Genomic DNA, 26,297 nt, shown 5'->3' with positions numbered 1-26,297 from the left:
CATTGCTATTCAGACAGGTTGTACTGATTGGACTCAAACATCTGACCCAATATTGATTGATTGATTATTAGACATCTTTTGAGCATGGAATGTTGGTCCACAAGATTGGCTTTAACACCCATTTTATGCCTGAAATGAGGTCCAATTTCTACCCCGTATTTCTTTCACAAAGACATTTTCATAAATGGCTCTCACATGGAAATTTGTTGTCACACCTGAAATGTTTGCTACAGGATCTGGCCGATGTAATTCCAGGCCAATTGCCACAACAGCTTGCAGGGCCAAGTCGGCTGTTACATCATCCATCTCACATTTTTCCTCATTCCTTGATCTGGAAAGTGCCTGTTTTCTTCCTTTAATTCAGTAATTCCCTGTTATTTCAGCTGAGGCAGCAGCAGTAGCAGTGTTAGAACAGGCTGCAGAAACCACTGGATGGGAGACGATCAGCCAGGGTTGCTGCTCCTGTTACAGCTTGGTTCAGTAGTAGCACTCTACCTCTCTGAGTCAGAAGCTTGTGGATTGAAGCTTCACTTTTTCCTTTCAATTCCCTCCATGGGCCCCCCCCAGCCATCTCTGAAATTCCTTCCAGCTCTACCACCCTTGGAGATCTTTGCACACCTCAGTCCAGGCGCTAAGTTCTAAAATTCTCTACCTAAACCTGTCTGACTCTCCATCTCTCTCTCCTCCTTTAGGACACTCCTTAAAACATTCCTCTTCCCTGTCTTGATATCTCCTTATGTGGCTTGGTATAACATCTTTCTGACAACGCTCCTGTGAAGCTCCTTGGAACTATGTCAAAGGTGCTATATAAATGCAAATTGTTTAATGCAGACATCAGTGTTGATCGTTTTCTAATTTTGAGTTACAAATAAAACTTCAAAACGTACCTTTATATACCACCTCAGATAATTACTGGCCAGGGTTCCAATTTCTTTTATCTCCTCCCAGTCCAGCCCTCTGAAATCTCTGTGCTCTGCCAATTTAGGCCTCCAACGCGTCCCTCATTTTTATCGCTTCACCATTGGCAGCTGTGCATGCAGTTGCTTAGGCCCGAAGCTCTGTCCAGGAGAGATCCCTGCTTTTCTTCCGATACTGTTATGAGAACTTTTACATCCACCTCAGAGAGCAGACTAGGTTTAACATCTCACCAAAAGACTGCCAAAAAAAATCCCATGGAGGGGATTTGAAATGTAAAAAAAAAACTAAAGGGAATACTAATTAGAAAATAGAATGTTGCCACTTCTGTCACTTAGGCTCATATCCAGGTCTAACCTCTTTCCTAACACTTTCCCCTTTGTCTCAATGAATGATTGAAAAGCTGAGGTTGAACTGGTCCCCCTAGTGTTTATAAAAAGCTTGCTTCAAAAAGTAGTCTCTGAATTGGGCACCAATATTTCAGCTGAAGTGACTGTGTATTTTTTGGGATTCATCTATAGGCTTTGGCATTTAATGTCACTTCCACAGCCTGCTTTCCCTTCCTGTGCCAATATTTCACACCAATTCAAAAAATTAAAATAACATGAGACACATGCGGAAATTCCTCACACAACAAGCACCTCAGCAATGACTGTGCAGGAATTGTGTCAGCAAATCAGACCACAGTCTGTATCATTCCCCAGACTGAAAAAAAGCTGTATCATTTCTTAATAATTTGTGTTTATGTTGTTATTGCGAGGAGTTTTCCCCTGACTAAGGTTCTTCTGTGAATCGTTAACCCCTTATGGATGATGACAGATCAATGGTGTATTTCCTGCATTTTCTGTTTCTTTTTTAATTGCTGTTTGGAATTCTGCCCCTTCCCCTCTCCTGAAAGTGCTGGTTCCTTCTTGGGTTCTAGTCCCCTCCTCTCCTGAAGGTGCCAATTCCTGCTGGTTGCAGATCCCCTACTTTCCGGAAGGCATTGACTCCCGTTGGGATATGGGAACAGTCTTGCCTGAAAGTGCTACCTTTTGCTGGGTGTTGTCCTTTCTTTCTCTTAAGGTATTGATTCCTGCTGCTGCATGTTCTCCTTCCTCCTCTGATGGTGCTGACCTCTAGAATTGGAGTATGGTCCTCCCCTTAATATGTTACATCCTTCTGGGGTACAGCCACTCCCACCCAAGACTTGACACCTGTAGAGATAGGCTTAGCTTCAATATGTACCCTGATGATGCCCTGTTCTCTCTCTCCACCACCTCTCTCGATTGTTTTACTGCCTCTGTGCTGTCAATCTGCTTTTTAACATCCAATGTTGGATGAACTGAAAATTCTTTCAGTTAAACATTGGGAAGCCATCATCTTCGGGCCCCATTAGGAATTCCACACAGTTGCCACTAACTCCACCACATATCAGCAGCACCACCAACAAGAGTCCCACCATCTCAGCATGAACCAGGCTGTTCAGAATCTGAGAGTACGATTCAATCCTGAGCTGAGCTTCCTAACCCACATTCTCCCCATCACAAAGGCTCTCTACTTCCATCACATCGCACGCACCTATCTCAGCCTGTCACACCATTTCTCTGACTCCAGCCTGTTGTGCATCCCTGTCCTGACCATCCTTCATCCCACCATCACCCATCATGTCATCACCATCCTAGACCACATATTGCAGAAGTTCTTCACTAAAAATCTTTGCCTCTCTACCGCTGGGTAATCCTTTTAAGAACATCCTGAAAACCCACTTTTTGACCAAAATTTAGGGTGCCCCTCCAAATATCTTCTTCGTTGGCTCAGCATCTATTTTTATTTCCCTTTTGAAATGGTTTGAGATGATTTTCAACATTTAAAAGTGTTATTGAATCACAAGTATAGTAGTTATATACATGCACAAAGATTTGCTTTGCTTAAATAGAGATCAGGATAAGTGTTCTTTCATCAGAACCCAGGTCACTGACCTGAAAAGTTAACTCCATTTCTCTCTTCACAGATGCTGCCGGATCTGCTGAGTATTTCCAACATTTTCTGTTTTTATTTCAGATTTCCAGCATCTTTTATAAGAGGACCGGTATCGAAGTGAATTAATATAACTCAGCTCTGTCCCTACATACCACTGTCAAACTATGGAGTGTGATGGAGGAGGGGACAATGTTCATTTTTTAATAAGACTATCCCTTCAATCTTCATTCTAAAAGTGCACACTGCAACCAGAACACTGTTCAGGGTCTCCAGTCATATTGTGAAGAGCACCCACCCCCCCACCCCACTCCTAATTTAAATATTTTTGGGAATCTTAATGAGCCTTGTGCACTATTTGCACCCTGCTTGCCAACCAGACACATCTTTGCACCTTGGGCACCTCGAACATGTAGAAGCCTTTAGGCTTCGCTGGGCCTAGGGACAAGCATTATTCACCCTAATTTGGTTTCATTATTATAGCTAGCTTGCAAAATAATTATTATATATTGCTTACAAATTCTAAATTTGCTTTAGAATCATAGCATCATAGTCACTGCTATTGAATTATTAGTCTAAATCATAGCAGTTTCATATGTAATAGAATAGCTGATTTGCATTAAAAGCTACTTCAAATATGCCAAAATTAAGTTAGTGGGTGAAAGAGAAAGACTTGCATTTATATAGTGCCTTTCAGACCCTCAATATGTAGCAAAGTGCTTTGCAGCCAATTAAATGCCTCTGAAATTTAGTCACTATTGTAATGTAGAGAAAAGCAGCAGCCAATTTTCACACAGTAATTTCCCACAAACAACAAAATGATAATGACATTTTATGAAGTTAGCTGAGGGATAAAAATTGACCAGGGCACTGGGGAGAACTACCCTGCTCTTCTTCAATAATGTGCCATGGGATCTTTAATACCCTTTCTTTGAGGGAAAGCTAGTTCAATTCTTTGGACCCAAATAAGTGTCTGAGAATTTGTCTGGTTTGGACTTGATTAAAGTAGATTCATAGGGATGTACTCCTGATTTGGTTTAGTCCTGATAAGGGATTAAAGTCATCAATCACTTCATTGCTTCATTGCATCTTGTAAATGGTACACACTGCTGCCACTGTGTGACAGAGTTGGAGGGAATGAATGTTTAAGGTAGTAGATAAGGTGCCAATCAAGCAATCCACTTTATCCTGGATGGTGCCGAGCTTCCTGAATGCAGTTGGAGCTGCACTCATCCAAGCAAGTGGAGAGTATTCCATCACACTCCTGACTTGAGCCTTGTCGATGGTGGACTGGGGAGTCAGGAGGTGAGTTACTCTAGGGACCTTGAAATATTTAACTCTACCTTCTTAAAGGGGAATTTCAGTGAGTTCTGAAAACTGACCATTTTTTATTAAATCTTTAATTCTAAAAGGTATAATATATTAACTATATCTAAATGCTACCTAATTAAGCCTATATACCTATAATTCCATCACAGAAACTCACCACACCCCCTTCGACAGCACCTGCCAAACCCGTGACCTCTTCCACCTTGAAGGGCAAGGGGAGAAGACACATGGGAACATCACCATCTGCAAATTCCCCTCCAAGCCACACACCATCTTGACTTGGAAATATATTGCCTTTCATTCACTGTCACTGGATCAAAATCCTGGAACTCCCTCCCTAACAGCACTGTGATTTACTTGCATCAGAAGGACTGCAGCGGTTCAAGAAGGCAGCTCACCACCACCTTCTCAAGGGCAATGAGGGATGGGCAACAAATGCTGGCCTTGCCAGTGATGCCCACATTCTATGAAACAAATAAATAAAAACAAAGGCGATAATGTTACCACTGAAAAAAACTGTGGAAAAATGTGTGCATTTCCTTTAATTAGTTTGTCCCTTAATTATTGATATCATTTATGATTTTGTTAAATATCAATTGTCACTGAAGTCTATAATTAACAGCTCAAAATATAACTCAGTTGTAATAATGACAACAGAAAATAAATGCAAGAATAACTAATTTTCCATTATTGTGAATTCATGGAAAAGCCACAGCGATTATGTTCTTCAGTAGCTTCTCCTCTTCTCCAAATTTGGTCTGCCCCATGCCATTCATTATTTCCCAGATGAAAGATTTATTCCAAGACGACCTATCTGGCAGGGTATACATTTCAGGTCATCACCATGGTTAAATAGAATAGGAGAGAAGGTGGGCTGAGCCAATAAATGGTGACTCCAAGCTTACGTTTTCAAAGCCTCTGGATCATAGGAAGGAGGAAAAGCTGAGGGAGGTAGGAGTTCTGCAATAGTGAAGCCCTTGGAAAGAATCAGTTCAATTAGGAGACAATGCATCAAGCCTTCAAGCTCAGTACTGTGAAGATACGGAGAAGAAGGGAAGGCACAATGGGGTATTTGGAGCGTTAGAAAGGTAAAAAATAATCAGGAGAATGTTGTTAATACAGAAAGAAAAAAGGTAATATCAGAAAGGAAGAGTTTGTAGACTAGGGAGTTGAGGGAATTAAGTAGATTCTTTTTTAAACGGTGTTTGTGAATTACAGACTTTGGACTGGTGTAACATCCTCCGTGTGGACAGATAACACTACAACCCTCGTCCTTAATTACAATCAAACAAAACATGAAGCAAAAACAAGAAATGCTGGAATCACTCAGCAGGTCTGGCAGCATCTGTGGAAAGAGAAGCAGAGTTAACGTTTCGGGTCAGTGACCCTTCTTCTGTTTCAGATTTCCAGCATCCGCAGTATTTTGCTTTTATTAAAACATGAAGCCTTTATCATTCCCTCCACCAACCAGTAAAGATCACTAGATCATAACATAGTTCTGGATGAGGAATGCCAGCAGGTCCGCCTTATCTCATCCATCCATAAATACAGCAACACTATCAACAACTTGCATTTAATAGTGCCTTTAACATCATGAGATGTTTCAAGACACTTCACAGGAGTATTAACAAACAAAATTTGATGCCGAGCCACAGAAAGAGATATTGGGACAGGTGAGAATTGGTTTTAAGGAGCGTCTTCAAGGAGGACAGAGAGATAGACAGGTGGAGAGAGATTTGGGGGAGAGAATTACAGAATTTAGTACCTAGGCTGCCAAGAGTGCAGAATTGGAAGAGTACTGAGATCTCAGAGGCTTGTATTTACACTTCCTCCAAAACAACGTCCAAATGTTTCTTTGAAGTCCATTCTGCTTGTTGATTGTTTTATTAAAGAGCTTCCTTGCCAAAATTGTTCAAGACTTCTTACCTAACTTTCTGTGCTTAGAAACTATATAAAGATGACTATCTTGCTACATCAGATCTGGAAAGCTAGATGCTAGTCAGCAAATAATAATTCGCTCAGCAATAAGTTGCTGTGCCAAATGTTCTCAGTTGTAGCTCCCAGTTGACTAAAAATATGGCATTGCTTTCAGAATTCACTAAATTTTAATGGCATTAATGCTGATGGGAAGGAAAGAAAGTTTATGATTCTGCTCACGGGCAGTTATAATGGAAAGTGATAGAATGCAGTGCTGTCACGGCAAATGGGCAACTGTGGACCAGTAGAGTTTTTGTCATCTGCTCTTGACAGGTCTTTGGGACACGGTTTAAAAGAAGGCAGTCCAAGATGCTCAGCAATTGCAGTGTGTGTTTAAAGAGGCAGAGAGTTGTCATGGAATAATATATCCTAAAAGACTCTTCAGCTTGTCGATAGACTAATGAGTGCACTGCGAAGGGTCAGGGGCCATGACAGCATAAATTAGGCCTGCTGCACAAGTAAACGTAATGCTGCAAAATAATATTTTTCTCCCCTTTATGTGTGAGACTTATGGAACATTGCTGATGATCCTTTAAATTATAGAAGATCTTCTTTTTTCTTTTCTTTCTTTTGGGCCTCCTTATCTCGAGAGACAATGGATATGCGCCTGGAGGTGGTCAGTGGTTTGTGAAGCAGCGCCTGGAGTGGCTATAAAGGCCAATTCTAGAGTGACAGGCCCTTCCACCTGTGCTGCAGAGAAATTTGTTTGTCGGGGCTGTTACACAGTTGGCTCTCCCCTTGCGCCTCTGTCTTTTTTCCTGCCAACTACTAAGTCTCTTCGACTCGCCACATTTTAGCCCTGTCTTTATGGCTGCCCGCCAGCTCTGGCGAACACTGGCAACTGACTCCCACGACTTGTGATCAATGTCACAGGATTTCATGTCGCGTTTGCAGACGTCTTTAAAGCGGAAACGTGGACGGCCGGTGGGTCTGATACCAGTGGCGAGCTCGCTGTACAATGTGTCTTTGGAGATCCTGCCATCTTCCATGCGGCTCACATGGCCAAGCCATCTCAAGCGCCGCTGACTCAGTAGTGTGTACAAGCTGGGGATGTTGGCCGCTTCGAGGACTTCTGTGTTGGAGATACGGTCCTGCCACCTGATGCCAAGTATTCTCCGGAGGCAGCGAAGATGGAATGAATTGAGACGTCGCTCTTAGCTGGCATACGTTGTCCAGGCCTCGCTGCCATAGAGCAAGGTACTGAGGACACAGGCCTGATACACTCGGACTTTTGTGTTCCGTGTCAGTGCGCCATTTTCCCACACTCTCTTGGCCAGTCTGGACATAGCAGTGGAAACCTTACCCATGCGCTTGTTGATTTCTGCATCTAGAGACAGGTTACTGGTGATAGTTGAGCCTAGGTAGGTGAACTCTTGAACCACTTCCAGAGCGTGGTCGCCAATATTGATGGATGGAGCATTTCTGACGTCCTGCCCCATGATGTTCGTTTTCTTGAGGCTGATGGTTAGGCCAAATTCATTGCAGGCAGCCGCAAACCTGTTGATGAGACTCTGCAGGCACTCTTCAGTGTGAGATGTTAAAGCAGCATCATCAGTAAAGAGGAGTTCTTTGCTCCTTTTGGGCCTCACATGCCCTCTTTTCAACACTCCCAGATGAACATGCGTTCAGTTGCACAAGGGAGACACCAATAGCTCTACTTAATGGGACTTCCAGGTGAGGTTCTTTTGATTTCTTTTGCTGCTGCAGAATGAGTGGAAGCACAGTTTGTGTGTTATTCGAGGAGTTGCCGGAAGTTTTTGAATTCATCAGGGAGTGGTGCTTGACTCTGATGAGGAGGTCAGAGGAGTTGGAAGGCCTGTCAAGAGAAAGCCTGCTTTCAGTGATGGGAGTTGTAGTTTCAGATTGTTTCAGTTCCTCTTGGAGACTGCAGCATGACTTGGAGATGGAGCACAGCTAGCAGGGAGGGGAAACTGTGCACAGAGGGAGGAGAGATGGGCTCTCAATAGAACACCCTATCCACCAAGGGTCTTCAAGAACAATTCTCCTATCTCCACCTCAACCAGGAGCTGTGTCTGAGGAGACTACAATTCACCAAGGTAGTGGTAACTGAACTGTGCCACCTCCTGCAACCAGACCTGCAGCTGCACTGCAGGGTGAGGATGGTGCTGCCAGTGCCTGTGAAGATAACTGTGGTCCTAAGAAATAGGAGCAGGAGTAGGCAATTTGGTCCTTCCAGCCTGCTCTACCATTCAATACAATTAGGGCTAATCTATCTCAATTCCATCTTCCTACACTATCCCAATATCCCATAATTCCCTTAGTACGTACATTTCTGCTGATCCCTGTCTTGAATATGTTCAGCGATTGAGCATTCACATATCTCTGGGCAGAAAAAAACCAAAGATCCACAACACTTTGAGTGAAGAAATTTCTCCTCATCTCAGCCCTAAATGGCTGACCCATTATTCTGAAGCTGTGACCCCCCTAGTTCTAACCTCCCAAACTAGGCTCTACCCTATCAATCCCTGTAAAAAATTAATAAATCTCAATGGAGTCACCTCTCATTCTTCTAAATTCCAGGGAATATAGTCCCAGTCTCAATCGCTCCTCTTATGACAATCACCTCATCCCAGGAATCAGTCTGGTGAACCTTGGATGCACTCCTTCCAAGGCTGGTATATCCTTCCTTTAAGTAAGGAAACTGAACACATTATTCCAGGTGTGATCTCACCAAGGCCCTATACAACTGCAGTAAGACTTCTTCATTCTTATACTCAACTCCTTGGTGATAAAAGCTTCTTCATTAGCTTCCCTAATTGCTTGCTGTACCTGCGTGTTAGCTTTCTGTGATTCATGAATAAGTTCACCTAGGTCCCTCTGAATATCAACAACTCACAGGCTCTCCACTTTTCTGTTCTTCTTCCAAAGTGGATAACTTCACACCTTCCCACAGTTTATTCCATCTGCCATGTTCTTGCCCATTCACTTAACCTGTCTATATCCCTTTGCAACCTCTTTGAGTCCTCATCACAGCTTACTTTCCCATCTAACTTTATATCCTCAGCACAAATGGATACATTACACTCAGTCCCCTCATCTATGTCATCAATATAAATAGCTAAGACTCAAGTACTTAACCTTGCACTCCCACCCATCACAGCCTGGAACCCAAAAATGACCCATTTATTCCTACTCTCTGTTTTTTGACCATTAATCTACCTTCAATCCATGTGAATATTTTACCCCCAATTGCATGAGATGTAAATTTGTATGGTATCTTACCAAACACTTTTTGAAAATCCATATATGCTACATCCATTGGTTTCCCCTTATCTAACCTGCGAATTGCAACCTCAAAAAATTCTAACAGATTTGTCAAACATGATTTGCCTTTCATAAATCCATGCTGGCTCTATCTAATCATGCTATGATTTTCTAAGTGCTCTGTTACCACTTCCCTAATAATAGATTCTAGCATTTTCCCTACCATTGATCTCAGGCTAACTGGCCTGCAGTACCCTATTGTCTCTTTCCCACCTTTCTTGAATAGTGAGATTACATTTGCTAACTTCCAATCCATGGGAACTTTTCTATAACTTAGGAAATTTTGGAAGATTAAATCTAATGCATTCACTATCTCTGTAACTAACTTTTTTAAAACCTTAGGATGAGGCCATCAGGTCCAAGGAATTTGTCAACTTTAACTTCCATTAATTTCTCCAGAGCAATTCCTTTACGAATAATAATATCCATAAGTTCCTCATTTCCCTTCATCTTTGAGCGAATAGGAAGACCCAGAGTCTGGCTGCTGGGTGATAGGAGGAACCACATTCTGTCATTGGCTCATGACTCCGCTCCACCACCTGACTATGCATGGACAGTGCTCCTACAATGAGAGCTATGCTGCAAAAAGGAAGATCGTCGGCATGCTGAAACAACCATCTGCTGACTGGACTGCTCGAGGTGGGCAGAGATCTCTCCAGTACTTGCGGGAGCATGTCTCCAGGTTTGTGGTGGTCTGCTGCACTCTCTGCAATCTTGCTATCATGAGGGTGCAGTCCTTGCCATCAGATCTTTGGAGGGCAACTTGGAAGGAGGAGGAAGAGGAGAAGAAGAAAGACAGAGAGGAGGATGAAAAAGGGAGAAGGCATTTGTACCTTTGCTCCAGAGGGGTTGTACATGAGTGGATACTGAGATTCTGGTTTCTCTGAGATTTCATCCCCACATCACTGTTGTGCCACGATTCCCCACCTTTCAACCCATCTGCTAAGTATGTCATTAAATTGAAATTGATTGGTCATTATGAATCATTTTATGAGGTTTACAGGCCCATGATGTATAGGATTGCCAATCCTTTGGGATTGCCCTGGTGTCTCCAGGAAATAGCAATGGATCTGCTGGGCACTGCTTTTAGCAACTCTGGAGAAAAATCATAGGGTATTGTATAACTGACAGTCAAGTATCATCCAATGGGTAATGAAGTGGCTGTTTGCTCTCCAATCAGTGCAGGAAGGCGGAGAGCTGCGGTAATGGATGTGTTGAGCGACCAATGGCGGCATCATGGGGCAGGGCAGCCGGAGGACAGACAGGAATGTGATAATACCTACAGGAATATGCCCAACAGGAATTGGCAGCTCCAACAATGTATTTTTCAAAGCTGAGCTCGACAGATTTTTGATCTCCAAGGGAATCAAGGCGCATTTGGGGGCAGGCAGGAAAGTGGAGTTAATGTCACAATCAGATAAGCCGTGATCTTATTGAATGGCAGAGCAGGTTCGAGGGGCCAAATAGCTTACTCCTGCTCCTATTTCTTGTATTCATAATTAAGATTCTCCAGTCCAGGCAACATCCTTGTAAATCGCCTCTGTACCCTAGTGCTATCACATCTTTCCTATAGTCTGGTGACCAGAACTGCACGTAGTACTCCAGCTGTGGCCTAACTAGTGTTTTGTACTGTTCCAGTATATCCTCCCAACTCTTGTATTCTATGTCTCAGATGACTTCTTGACCATCCTATCTACCTGCCCAGCCATTTTGCCTCCACAAGGACTATGAGGTAGTCACTCCTACAAATACTGCCATGGACAGATACATCTGCAGCAAGTAGCTTGGTGAAGATGAGGTCAAGTAAGATTTTCCACTCTTGCTAGTTTCCTCACCACCTTCTGGACACTCAGTCTGGCAGATATATCCTTCAGGACCAGGCCATCTCGATCAGTAGTGATGCTACCGAATCACACTTGGTGATGGAGATTAAAGTCTCCCATCTAGAGTGCGTTCTGTTCTTTTGCTACCCTCAGTGCTTCTTCCAAGTGTTCAACATGGAGGATAACAGATTCATCAGCTGACGGAGGGTGGTCGGTGGTAATCCGCGGGAGGCCTTTTTGCCCATGTTTGACCTGATTCCATGACACTTCATGGTGTCCAGAGTCAATGTTGAGGACTCCGAGGTCACCATTACTGAGACTAGCTTTTTATCATCACTGCAATCATTGTCCCGCCACATCATCTTATATGGCAGACTGAAAATTCCAAAGACTAATAGTGAGAATTGAAAGTTTATGAGGAGCTGATAGTCAATTAACAGGAGATCTCTTATCAAGGTGAAGTCCAGGCTGATAGCCTAGTGAGTTACACAATCCTCAAGGATCCAAGCTTCTCGGTCAGTGGGGAGTCAGCTGGTCTTGGCCAACTAGTTGGCCTCACCTCCTCAGTTCCCTTAGACCAAGGAAGTGATAAAAAAACAGCCAGGAGTTCTCTCCCTCAATTGCTAAAAAAGGAATGCATGTGGGTGAGAACAGCATCAGATCAGATTCACCTATGATGCCCCACACAGTTAAACAGCTTGATGACATTTCTACATTGAGCCTAGCGATGATAACTTTGGTTGGATGCATTCTTGGAGGTTTTTTCTGCATCACCTCACTCAGCAAACAGCCTTTTCCCCTCCTCCTCCAATGTTTTTATAATTATTAAATAGTTATGTACAAAGCAAATGAGAAAAAACAGCAAGTGTTTATGATGCCGCATATGAATTTTCTCCCATGTTGTTCGCAGCAGTTCTCAGAATGTTAATTTTCAATTCCTGGATGCTAATTGTAAATTAATTATGTTTAATTGTATGCAGGTGATGACCATTAACTGGGATTTCACCTGAGCACATAAAAAGAGACACTTATTGAAATTGTGGTCTGGTTGAATTTGAAGGCGTATGCGTGTAATGTTTAACTCTAAATAAATGTAAGAGTGAGTTCCAGTATTGTCCTTCACCAACTGCCTTTCCGGAATATAACACTACAGACTCCAGGGAAATCCTGGAGGATTGGCAACCGAAGTCTAGCCTCATACTCAAAGAGCAGCCTCCTCAATAAAATATTTGAGGGTTGCAAAATAGAATCCTAGCAACAGGAGCTCAGCACTTCGAAGAAGGAGGCAAGAAAATTCAAAAGGCTTAAAAAGTCGCAGGAGGTTCATGAAATGATTCATTCTGCTTTTAAATGTTCACATGGTGCTGTTTAAAGCAGGTAATTGGGGGATGAAAAATATTCAGCTGGTAGGAGATTGCAAGCATCCCGGCGAAAATAAAGTGGATGCTCAAAGCATTTCACTCCAGTAGCAGTTCCATCTGACTGGATAATGCTAAATAAACTCTGTGACCTACTGAATAATGCATGAACCCTACTGAGATAGTGCACACAACCAAACTTTGTTTGCGACATACTTTGCACAGAGCATGCCGCTTGTCCAGTCAACCAAATAAAATAAAAATTAGGTACATAAATATTTTTGGCTAATGGGCTGTGCAGATTTGTCCACTTTAGACTGAACCTGTTACCCCTGATGTATCAATTTTTGTCAAAAATCAAATAAGCAGCTCGACTATAAAGTCCTCATTGCAGGAACTGGTTCACTATCGAGTGCTGAATCTATTTCTCTCTGATAGCCCAGCAGGTACAAACAATGCTCAGTCTAGTAGCCATTTGTTGCTTTGCTGAGATGATTAGGAGCTGTTTGTCACCATATGACACTGTACTACTGCTTACTACTGGTGTCTAAAATCCAGTAAGATAGAAATCAGTGTCAGCCTTGTTATCGGATAAATATGCAACACACTTGCAGCCTCTCTCTCTTATTCTTACAGGAATTCAGCCATTTATTTTAACTAGACTGATCCACCCCCTGTTAAAATGCAGACTAAAAAGAACTTGCATTTCTAGAACACATATCACAACTTCAGGAAATGCCAAAGCACTTTACAGCCAATGAAGTACTTTTGCAGTGTGACTGTTATAATACAGGAAATGCAGTGACTAATTTGCACACAGCAAAGATAATCTTTTTATTGATGTTGTTTGAAGGATAAATATTGGCCAGGGCACAAGAGAGAACTCCCGTACTCTTATTCAAATGGTGCCATGTGATCTTTTACATCAACCTGAAAGGGTAGACAGGCTTAACATCTCTTCTGAAAGGCTGTGTCTCTGACAGTGCAGTACTCTCTCAGTACCACATGGGAATGAAACTTGAGCCTATAGTCTTCCGAGTCAGAGGCGAGACTGCGAGCAACTGAGAAGTTTGTAGGACAGTAACTTTCACCTCAGTGAATAAACAGCTTCTAATGCAAAAGGATTCTCCAGTGCGCTAATAGCTTCCTTTAATTTTGTACCGGGGAAAAGGTACATTTGTTGTCCAATCGGATTTCAGAGTGGGATACATATTGTGGGACTGGAGTCACGTGTCAGCCAGAACAGGAATAGCTGGCCAGCTTCCTTCACTGAACTGATGAAGATTTTTTTTTAATGGTAAACCAACAGCTTTTATAGTCATTTTCTCTGGTGGCAGTCTATAATTTACCAGTTATTCAATTCCGCAACTAGACATGGGATTACTTAGTCATAATTAGTCAAATTAGTCTACCTCACATTACCCTGGAGGGCTAAGGTATCTCAAACATTTGAGCAATAGGTGAAGCTAGTCACTTCACACTGCTACTAGGCAGTAGCAACACAAGTGGTATTTTCCACTAATAGGATGCTGCTGTCAAGCCAAAAAGTTGTTCTACGTACCACACAAATGAGTAATGTAGTATATGAATTCCAGTGTTGGTACGAGCCAGGTACGCAGGCCACATATCCCAACGACTGGTGGATTATATCAAGCAGCACGTCCCTCCGGCTGTTAGCAACAGGCAGAGTACTGACCGTACTCAACCAGGGCCTATTTGCCAAACTCAGAACACAATGTCTAACGTAGTATGTGATTCTGTGATTGGACAGCACTTACTGAACAATCCCGAGTGTGCTAAGAATTACACTAGCAACCAATTTAAGATTATCAGTTGGGCTTGCAACGTAGCTCACTTACACTTGTTACAAGCCACATATATTCATACGAAGGGACCTGTCTTCTACAGGCAAAAGGAATATGTCCAGGTGTTGCATCTTTTTAAATTAAACAAAGGGTGGGGGACAATAGTTCCCTAGTGCATTCTCCATGGCAACGCATCGACCAATCACAGTCGACTTGCCAACCAATCAGCACCCTTTTATCATGCAGTATAAATTGTTGCTTCCTTTGAAATTTGGCATTCTTGCATCTGTCCAAAAGCTTCAACAGCATGTCTCTTTTTATAACAATACTCACGTTCTGTACTATTAAGCAATTAGTAATAATCAGTGGCTTGCTTGCCTAGTACCAGATCCACTGCACTACTGTCACATCTTTCTTGTGACCCTCCACCAGCACAGATACTCACAGCTCGGTGAGTCCTCATGCGTTATTAGAGATAGTGGCACAAGGTGAAATGCACATCACTTAAGAGCAGGAGAATAATGTTGGCCGTGGCCAGTCCCCCTTGGCAGATGAAGAACAGACGTAGCAGGGTTTGAGATGCAGAGAATTAACTTGAGATGTGTGCCCATATGGCGCAGTTACCTGAGGCTCTGACGAGTCATGGGACAAGAATGGAGGAGTCCATTCATCTTATGTGCTCCACAATGTCTCAGTGCTTTGAATGCATGAACTCCATTGAGGGGATAGCCAACCTCTTGGACAGCCATATGCAGCATCACTCAGAGTGGATGCAGAAACAGCGCACTGACATGCACAGGGTGCATGCTGCAGTCAGAAGCATTGATCGGTCAGTGGAGCAAATGGCACAAAGAACCATGGAATAGATGCCAGCTATGCCTCAGCTGGTGTTCCCCTTTAGTGATCAAGGGTGCCATGAAAGGGCTGAGAAGTCGACATATGGAAATGAAGGGGCCACCCCTCATGGGGTTCCATCATCATTACCCACCTCCATGGCTCCAGCATCTGTAGAGTCATGCCCTGTGACAAAGTTGTCCACCACACCGTTGCCAGTGCAGCAGCCTTTGGAGGTGCTGTCTCGGCAGCTCCATGCCAAGACCGACCACCACAGGCATTTCAGTCCCAGACGGCACTATTAAGTAGTCTGTCTCCACCTCATGCTCAGCCATAGGGGAGCAACTCGTAGGAATGGCCATCAGCAGAGGCCACTGTGGGTCACCTGGGTCTACCTGCTGTAAATAATAGTGAATCGTCAAGTGATGAAGCACTGGTAATGTTGTTGTACTAAGGTAGACTTGTGCATTTCAATTTTGTTATGACCGAGGTAGGAAAAGTACACTGTTAATTCAGTCCCACTTCTCCACAGGTCACAACATATTCTTTAAAAACTTTCCCACTTATCAATGTGGTTAATCATATACTCTATTTTTCCCAGAAATAGAACACATTAACCAGGTTTCTTTACTGAACAACAAAATTAGCAGTTTATTATAAAACAAGTCTTAACTACTAATGAAGTAAAATATCAACACACAGATTGAAATTTTTAAAGTTCCAATATTAAATTTTAAAAGTCCCCTTTTTTTACCTGAGCATCACACACTCACGCACACATGCATATATGTATACAGGTTAACCAAAAAAAAAAAAAAGATTTTTGGATCATAGCTCAGTTACAGACAAAAAGCATTTGGGCTAACGACTTGCTCATTTTTGAAGGAAACAACAGATGATATATGTTGTTCCAAACTGTCGTACAGTCTAACTTCCGAGTACATGTAGACAGGTCACTAGAATCTTCCAGAACAGTTCTTTTCAGGTGACATTGAGAATTATTTTTAGCAAGCTTTCTTCAAACACAGGAAACAAGATGAATCAACACAGTGGACTTCACAGGATCCTTCAAAGATATTGGAAAATGAAGCTGGGTTATGGTCTTCTCTTCCTTTTTGACTTCTTCTTTAGACTTGACTTTATCTCCTTCCAGAAGTTAAAATACACACACGCTGACACACAGCCAGAAAGCTTGTCAGTTTTCTGCCCCTGTTACCAGGGTTTCTGCTCCACTGTTGCCAAAATAGTTCTTTCAGTGCCCCCTTGATGGCTTCCTTTATAAGAAAAAACCTGGTCCAACATTTATTCAGCTTATCTATAAATTTCTTTTTAAATATATTTTTAGCAAAAAATACAGAATCACTTTAATAATGATTTCATCATGGCAAGATGCAGGAAAATGGGAAATAAGAATTGGCAAAACAATAGTGTGTGCTGGGGAAGAGTGTGTCAGGTGAAATCTCTGGAGCCTTGCAGTGTTTGTGCCATTGGAAGGTTGCTGATTTTTGCTGCTAAATGATGGTTGCTCTCACTCAAATGTCCTGCAGACTGAATGTCGGTCAGGTCAAACGTCTCTGCATCAGAGTGGCCCTAGCGTCCCTGCCATCCTGAGAGAGCTCCACCTCCTGAGCTTGTCACAGTGGCATTGCTGCAAAGCATGGGGACTACTCTCCAGATATCCTTCAGCCTCCTCCTTGTCAACTTCCTCCTCTTCCTCCTCCTCCAAGGAGCTGTGCTGTTCCCTCCTCAAGGTCAACACCTCTCTGGAGGGCTATGTAATAGAGCACTCAACAGACCATCACAAAGCATGATCCTTGAGCCACTGTTCATAGAATCATAGAAAGTTTAAGGCACAGAAAGAGGCCACTTGGCCCATTGTGTCTGTGCTAGCCGAAAAATGTTCCACACATTCTAATCCCACCTTCCAGCATTTGATCCGTAGCCCTGCCGCTTACGGCACTTGAGGTGCATATCCAGACTCCTTTTGACTGAGTTGAGGGTCTCTGCCTCAACTGCCCTTTCAGGCAGTGAGTTCCAGACCATCACCATTCTCTGGGTGACAAAAGATTTTCCTCATCTTCCCTCTAATTTTTCTACCAATCACTTTAAATCTATGCCCCCTCGTCACTGACCTCTCTGCTAAGGTGAATAGACCCTTCACCTCCACTCTATCCAGGCCCCTCAAAATGTTGTACATTTCAATCAGATCTCCCCTCAGCCTTCTCTGTTTCAAGGAGAACAACCCCAGCCAATCCAATCTTTCCTCATAGCTGCATTTTTCCAGTCCTGGCAACATCCTCGTAAATCTCCCCTGTACCCTCTCTAGTGCAATTACATCCTTTCTGTAATGAGGCGACCAGAACTGCACACAGTACTCAAGTTGTGGCCTCACCAATGAGTTATACAGCTCCAGCATAACTTCCCAGCTCTTATAAAAGCAAAATACTGCGGATGCTGGAAATCTGAAATAAAAACAAGAAATGCTGGAACCACTCAGCAGGTCTGGCAGCATCTGTGGAAAGAGAAGCAGAGTTAACGTTTCGGGTCAGTGACCCTTCTTCGGAACTTCGGAACAGTTCCGAAGAAGGGTCACTGACCCGAAACGTTAACTCTGCTTCTCTTTCCACAGATGCTGCCAGACCTGCTGAGTGGTTCCAGCATTTCTTGTTTTTATTCCCAGCTCTTATATTCTATACCTCGGTTAATAAAGGAAAGGATTCCATATGCCTTCTTAACCACCTTATCGATCTGTCCCTGCCAAGTTCAGGGACCTGTGGACATTCATTCCAAGATCCCTTGCTTCCTTTACACTTTTCAGTATTTTCTCTTAATCATCTATTCTTTGGCTTGTTTAACTTCCCCAAATGCATCACCTCACACTTCTCCAAGTTGAATTCCATTTGCCACTTTTCTGCCCATCTGACCAGACCATCAATATTTTCCTGCAGCCTACAGCTATCCTCCTCTCACGGCCAATCTTTGTGTCATCTGCAAACTTCTTGATCAAACCCCCTATATTTACGTCCAAATCGTTAATATACACAACAAAAAGCAGGGGACCCAGTACTGAACCCTGTGGAACGCCACTGGAAACAGCCCTCCAGTCGCTAAAACACCTGTCAACAATTGTTTCCTGCTACTGAGCCAATTTTGTATCCACCTTGCTGCATTTCCCTGGATCCCATGGGATTTTATTTTTTCAACCAGTCTGCCATGTATGACCTTGTCAAAAGCCTTGCTAAAATCCATGGAGACCACATCAACTGCACTACCCACATCTATCTTCCTTGTTACTTCATCAAAAAATTTGATCAAGTTGGTCAAATAAGATCTTCTTTTAACAAATCCATGCTGACTATCCTCGATTAGCCTGTGCCTTTCTAAGTGACAGTTTGTCCTGTCTCTCAGAATAGATTCCAATAATTTGCCCATTATTGAGGTTAGCCTGACTGGCCTGTAATTATTCGATCTATCCTTTGCTCCCCTGTTAGACAGAGGTACAACGTTAGCAATTCTCCAATCATCCGACACCACACCTGTATTCAGTGAGGACTGGAAAATGATGGTCAGACCATCTGCTATTTCCTCTCATGCTTCTTTTAACAGCCTTGGATACATTTCATCTCGCCCTGGTGATTTATCAACTTTCAAGGATGCTAATCCCATTAATACTTCCTCTCTCCCTATGTTTATCACATCTAATACTTCACACTCTTCCTCCTTAACTACAATATTTGCATCATCCCCCTCTTTTGTGAAGACAGATGCAAAGTATTCATTGAGAACCATACCTATATCTTCTGCTTCTATACATAGGTTACCCTTTTGGTCTTTTATGGACCCTACTCTCTCCTTAGTTATCCTCTTACTCTTAATGTATTGATAAAATATCTTTGGGTTCACCTTGATTTTGCTTGCCAATTTTCTTTCATGCCCTCTCTTTGCTTTCCGAATTTCCTTTTTGATTTCACCCCTCCACTCTTTCTGTACTCCTCTCGGCTTTTGTTTCCAGTCCACTTTCGCGAAATCACTCCTCAGTTTAGTAAAATTGGCCTTACCCCAACTGAGAACTCTAACTCCTGTTCTATCTCTGTCCTTTTCCATAATTATGTTAAAACTGACTGAATTATGATCACTACCACCAAAATGCTGTCCCACTGCCTCTCCTTCCATCTAGCCATCTTCATTTCCTAAAACTGAATCTAAAACTGCGCCCTCTGTTGTTGGACTTGCTTCTGGAGGATACCACCCGACAGGTCAAGGCACCTGAGCCTTATTAACAGGAGGCCAATGGTCTGCTCCTTGCTGATCCTTGTGCTCAGGTGGCATCTGTTGTAGTGTCTCTCAGCCTTTGTGGCAGGGTCACGCACAGGAGTCATCAGCCATCTCTATAAGGGATAAACCTTATCCGATAACAGCCATTCATGGATTTCCGATGGCTCCAGGAGGAGCTGCGGTACCTGCAACTGCTGGAGGATAAAAGCATCATGGCAGCTTCCAGGACAGCATACATACATCTGCATAAAATGTGGAGTCCTCCTGAACACCCCCCACTGCAGTCACGAACCCATGAGGCCCGTTAGCTGAAGGATCCGTCCACCTGCCACCCACCACACTCCCCTGCCCAGAGTCAGCCCGCCCAAAATGTTCTTCTCAAAAATGAAGAGTTATGACAGATAATTCTTTTCACTCAGCATAACTAGTTGCCTGTGAATGAGGGCCTTCTCTGAGCCTTTCCTCTTCAATGGTGCCTCATACTACTGTCCCGATATTCTAACTCACTCCCTGCTGTGTCACCGGCTCCTCCTGTCTGTTGTGGTTGAGACCTTGTGATAGAGAGGATGTGGGGTTGGAAGCTCAGATCTAGGCATAATTTTGGGATCCAAATTCTTTACGGTAACAAAAAAATCAATGGGTGCCATTCATGTCTCTACAGCCCTCAATCCTCCAGCGAGTTTTCTCTTGTTATATGCAAAAATAATAATTTCTATTTATGTGGAGCTCCTCACATAGAAGAACATCTCAATGTTCTTTATTAAAGGATAATGGTGGGCACCAAGTAGGTACTGCAGAAATAGAGTCACAGCCTAAAGGCAGAAGGGTTTAGGGGGTGTTTGAAGGAAGGTTATCAAGGTAAAATGGTTTAATAAGAGTTCCTGTGGTCAAGGATGTAATGGCTGCCAGACTAGCCTGTGTCTTACTTTATGAAGGAATCCATTTTATCCACAGTTTGATGAGACTGATTTTACTCGTGGCATTTTTCTGAATTTCATACATTTGATATTTAATTTCTGGTCAGACTTGAAAGGATTTTGAAAGTACATCTCGTGAGTCTGAGGCTAGTTCTTAAATCCTTCTGAGAGAAAAAAAGGCTCAGTGAAAGTTTAACATCAAACCATCACACAAAATTATGTCAGGGAACTGAACATATTGCTTTTGTTATGACCAGGTGAGCAAGGGGTCTCAGGCTCTCCATTCGCCTCTTCTCTGTTTTGACCGCAACAGGGTTTATCCTTTTAACACAGTGATTTAACTTACCACCCCAGTGAGCACTTGCTCCTGCTCCTCTAATTATAATTGTAAATGAACCAATCAGACAGATTTTCTTGAGTTGAAACAAGAGGATGTAAGTTTATTTAGGATATCACTCTAAACCGGTTGAAATTACTAAAATACGCAATGCATCCACGCTCACATTCATACTTAAGACTCACACAAATAGATACAGAGGGGAAAAGCAGAGCTGGGAGGTTGGAACAGTCCTTAAATAAAAATGGAATTTAAATACGGAAGTGTGGTCCCAGTGTCCTTCGGTGAAATTGAAGTCTTAAAGTCCTCGCTGGGCCACTTGCACAATTTGGGCTTGCTTCTCTGGTTCCGGAAGGCCGAAGAGAGACTTTATCCCTCCTCCTTGTTGATGACTGTGGGGATTTGTAGATTTGAGGTTTAGCTGCAGCTGAGGCTTTCCTGGGACTGTGCAGGAGAGGGAGACAGGGGAGGTGCTTTCATCTTTGGAGTTCAGTTACTGTTTTCCTTCAGAGGCACAATTCATAAATTCAGAGTTACACAGGCAATCATGTCATGTGACCACCTCTTTGTTTGAAACAGAAGTTTGTGGAAGTTTTTTTGAAATTCAAATTTGTTCAGAAATCCTCGGTGGGGGGAGGGGGGGGTGCAGCGTTGGCTCTCTCAAAGTCAACGGGTGTTGATGGCTTTTGCCAACTAAAATTGACAAAAACATTCTAGGTGATTAAATCAGAGCGCACCCCTATTGTTCAGGCTCGACTGGGTAATCATCTCTGTCTTCCAGCTCCTCAGATACAAATTGTGCATGGTCATCTTTAGCTGTTCTTTTCTGCTTTTTAAAAGTTATTTGTAATAATGTCCAGTCTAAAGGTCTCAGGCAGAGTTCCATATGACAAAAATATTCTTTTCCATTTGTTATGTGGGTTTTCCATCACACATTGGACTGCTGATTTCTGTCTATTGTCATTGGTACATACATTCAGCAAAGACCATGAAACACATATTTTTACTATTATCTTTTTGTTACACTATTAAAAGGCAAAGCCTTGGAATTATATTGTGCGAATATTACATCCTAACACACATTCAGATGGAATCCCAATGCTAGTTTAAAATGTTTATTTTATGGGGAGGAATTAATACTGCTGTCAAAATCACAGACAAAGGAATTTCATAAAAATACATAAAACCTTTGTGCACTAATATTCAGATGGTATAATCGCAAGGCTTAAATGTTTACATCTTCTGGGCCAAGGTGATCAAAATCTTTGCTAAACTAAGGTGGCAGGTCATTACGAAAAGCGATTTTCCAACTTTATAATGTATTCATTGCAAATGTGTTAGCTTTGACTTTCCTCTTGAGAAAAATGACAAATACTGAAATGAAATAATGTTCCTGTCACTTCCAGAAGTGATAAAAGGACATTGTGATAGTGGCTTGCTAATCAAGAAGTAACATTCCAGTGTCACGCTTTCATATAATATTTGCATTTATATAGTGCCTTATCGCATTGAAATGTCTCAAAGTGCTTTGCGCAATGATTTAAGTCTGAGGTGAAGTAACTGTTTTTACATATGCAAGTGGCCATTAATGGTCATTTAGTTCTAGCATCAGTGTAGCCACTTAATTGTTGTAATGGTCAGCATCATTAAACTATAAACCGGAATAAAAAGTGTTTTCACTCCATCAAGTCTCCTCCTTTCAATGTACTATGATCGATTTACATTATCACAAAGTCTTTGCAGTTAATCCAATCCCTGTCTAAGCAACAGACTAAACTTTCTTCAAAGTCTTTGGAAGAGAGAATTTCAATTGAGCCAATACTCTAAACATATTAATCTAATATTATAGCTGATTGCATTTGACACAGATGCTTCATGGTCTCAAAAGGATTAGAGCTGCCATGTTTTTTGCAACACTTGAATTTCTGCATCTATAACCATACCTCACAATCATCTATTCTTTTCATAACTAAACATCGGTTCTTGGTCAAGTCATTAAGTGTGATTGTTTGCTCACTTCAGATGCCGTTTCTGCTGGAGCAGATTGCCTCTTCCATCCCACTGGATGTGCCCCACCCATCAGCTGATCCAAAAGTAGCCTCAGTGCTGGCACTGGATGAATCCACTGCTTGAACAACAGTATGTTCCTGTCTGAAGGAAATTTAAGGAGCCTTAGATTCCAGTTGGGCTGGGGGAGTATGTGAAACGTAATAAACAGATAGAAATAAAGGGGCAAATTATGATCTATTATTCTGGCAATGTTAGCAATGATTGGTTCCTGACTTCTGATATTTCCCCGGTACTGTTGAACGATTTAAATAAAGAGTTTTTATTTCAAGTTATATATGTTCCAGGAAGGAAAATAATTAGATTTGAAATTCATATGTCTGTCTAAAAAAACTACAGCTTCAAAAAATGTTGGCTCAGTCCTTACATCAAAAATAGCCTAGACTATAGACCTGCTGACAGGTGAAGTCAAGGAGTTAGACAGAAAGTGCAAGGGGATTGGATTTTTCATTCTTTAAGCTTTAGGTATCCCTGAGAGTTAATTGAATTTCTAAAGCGATTTCATCAAGTGACATTTTAATCTGCTTCAGTGGAAGAAAGACAAACTATCAGAAATAAGCAGCACCATTTATTTCTACATAGCTAGTTGGCTTTGTGCTGCTTGTGAATTCTTAACATAATTCTGGATTGTCCACCTGAAAGGTTTAACAGGAAAGGTCTCATAGTATTATTTCAAAGAGCAGGGGTGTTCTCCCTGGTGTCCTTGCCCATATTAATCACGCAACCAACATCAACCAATGTATTATCTGGTCATTATCTCATTACTGTGAGCGGCACCTTGCTGTGCACAAATTGGCTGCTGCATTTCCTAGATTACGCAAATCATTACAACACTGCAAAAGTACTTCATTGATGGCACTTTGGGACACCTTGGGATTGTGAAACCTGCTCTAGAAATGGAAGTTCCTTCTTTTTCATCCCCACTTGTCACTCTTAGGCAATATTTTGTAAGTAGTGTGCCTTTAGATTTTCTCGGAATCTGTTAGATCAGGGAGGGGTCTTTTGGAGGTCAATCATTGTGCTCGATGAAGTCTTGATAGCCAAGCACAAAATCGAAGTTCCTGTTAATTTGCATTTATTTCAAGTTGTTGACATAAAAACATCTTGGTATTCTGATTTTGCCACCAAAAAAAAAACCTTTCCAAATCTTCAGGCCTACAGTATTCCAGCAGGTCAAACCAGCATGGAAAGAAGAAATGACAGATCTACATTTATATAGTTTCTTTCATGACCTCAAGATGTTCCGAAACGCTAGAAAGTCAATGAAGTACTTTTGAGGTGTAGTCACTGCTGCAAACACAGGCAGTATGAGCCCAAATATGACTAAGCTGTCTGAGCTTCAAGTATTTGAATGCCAGTGATCAGAGGCCACACTTAGCCCCAGGGCCAGAGGCTGGATAGTCTTGGATGAGGTAGCTCACCTCAGCGTTGAAGCCAAGGACAACAATCCAGAAATGGGATGGAGTAACCCTCAACAACTCTGTAACAATACTTGTTGGTGCTCCATCGTGTTCTGCTGGGGATGAGGGATTGCACTTCCAATAACATTGACGCTGCATGATATTTAGTCTGAATGCAGGCTGGAACTTTACACCAGTTAAAAAAATGAGAGAGAGAGACCACCTCTGCCAGGCCTGGAAGCCACACTGCATTTTTCTGTTGCCCAGGCCCTTAATTGGCCTTGGTCCAGACTGTGCCCCTCTGAGGCAGGAAGTCCCATCTCCAAGAGCTGCCAGCCAACCAGAGGGCCAGCAGCTCCTTAGTCCCAGCAGCGCCACAGGGAGCGGTGGCCACTGCTGGAACTGCACCCAGGAAGAAGAGGACGATGGCAGTGGCCCTTCAAAAAGATAAGTGGGGTTCGGGCCTCGCCAGGGACAATTGGCTGGGCCCCGGTGAGAGTGGTGAGGTTTGGAGTCTAGGGCATGGGTGGCAGCTTTAGCGGGGGTGGCCTGTGCTGCTAGGGGGCCCTCCTTGGGGCACAGGGTGCCCAATCAGGAGGGCTCCCACACCCAGCCCACAAGGTATTACTGCACATCCTCCTCACGTGCTGAAGTGCCCATCTGCTGCTGGTAATATACCAGCGATGGTGGGAGGAGGCCCTTAAATGACAACTAATTGGCCACTTTAGGGCCTCAATTGGCCTGGGGTGGCCAGGCTGTATGCCACCTCCCCCGCCACTGGTAAAATAGTAGCAGGGCCAGGTAGGTGACAGAAATGGTGTCCCCCACTTCCCACTCGATTTTACACTCCACCTCCCCCCTGCCTCCCAGCTCACTCCTGGGTTGGAGGGAGGGTGTAAAATCCAGCTGCAGTCTTAAATGTACAATTATGAGGGTTACAGCACAGATTGTTTTAACAAGGGAATTGCACATGCTGCTCTAATTTAATTATATTACATTAATTATTTTCTTCTTTTGGGCCTCCTTATCTCGAGAGACAATGGATACGCGCCTGGAGGTGGTCAGTGGTTTGTGAAGCAGCGCCTGGAGTGGCTATAAAGGCCAATTCTGGAGTGACAGGCTCTTCCACAGGTGCTGCAGAGAAATTTGTTTGTTGGGGCTGTTGCACAGTTGGCTCTCCCCTTGCGCCTCTGTCTTTTTTCCTGCCAACTACTAAGTCTCTTCGACTCGCCACAATTTAGCCCTGTCTTTATGGCTGCCCGCCAGCTCTGGCGAATGCTGGCAACTGACTCCCACGACTTGTGATCAATGTCACACGATTTCATGTCGCGTTTGCAGACGTCTTTATAACGGAGACATGGACGGCCGGTGGGTCTGATACCAGTGGCGAGCTCGCTGTACAATGTGTCTTTGGGGATCCTGCCATCTTCCATGCGGCTCACATGGCCAAGCCATCTCAAGCGCCGCTGACTCAGTAGTGTGTATAAGCTGGGGATGTTGGCCGCTTCAAGGACTTCTGTGTTGGAGATATAGTCCTGCCACCTGATGCCAAGTATTCTCCGAAGGCAGCGAAGATGGAATGAATTGAGACGTCGCTCTTGGCTGGCATACGTTGTCCAGGCCTCGCTGCCGTAGAGCAAGGTACTGAGGACACAGGCCTGATACACTCGGACTTTTGTGTTCCGTGTCAGTGCGCCATTTTCCCACACTCTCTTGGCCAGTCTGAACATAGCAGTGGAAGCCTTACCCATGCGCTTGTTGATTTCTGCATCTAGAGACAGGTTACTGGTGATAGTTGAGCCTAGGTAGGTGAACTCTTGAACCACTTCCAGAGCGTGGTCGCCAATATTGATGGATGGAGCATTTCTGACATCCTGCCCCATGATGTTCGTTTTCTTGAGGCTGATGGTTAGGCCAAATTCATTGCAGGCAGACGCAAACCTGTCGATGAGACTCTGCAGGCATTCTTCAGTGTGAGATGTTAAAGCAGCATCGTCAGCAAAGAGGAGTTCTCTG

This window comes from Heterodontus francisci, chromosome 17, assembly GCF_036365525.1.
Source record: "Heterodontus francisci isolate sHetFra1 chromosome 17, sHetFra1.hap1, whole genome shotgun sequence".
Lineage (NCBI taxonomy): Eukaryota > Metazoa > Chordata > Chondrichthyes > Heterodontiformes > Heterodontidae > Heterodontus > Heterodontus francisci.
Note: the sequence above shows the minus strand (reverse complement) of the source record.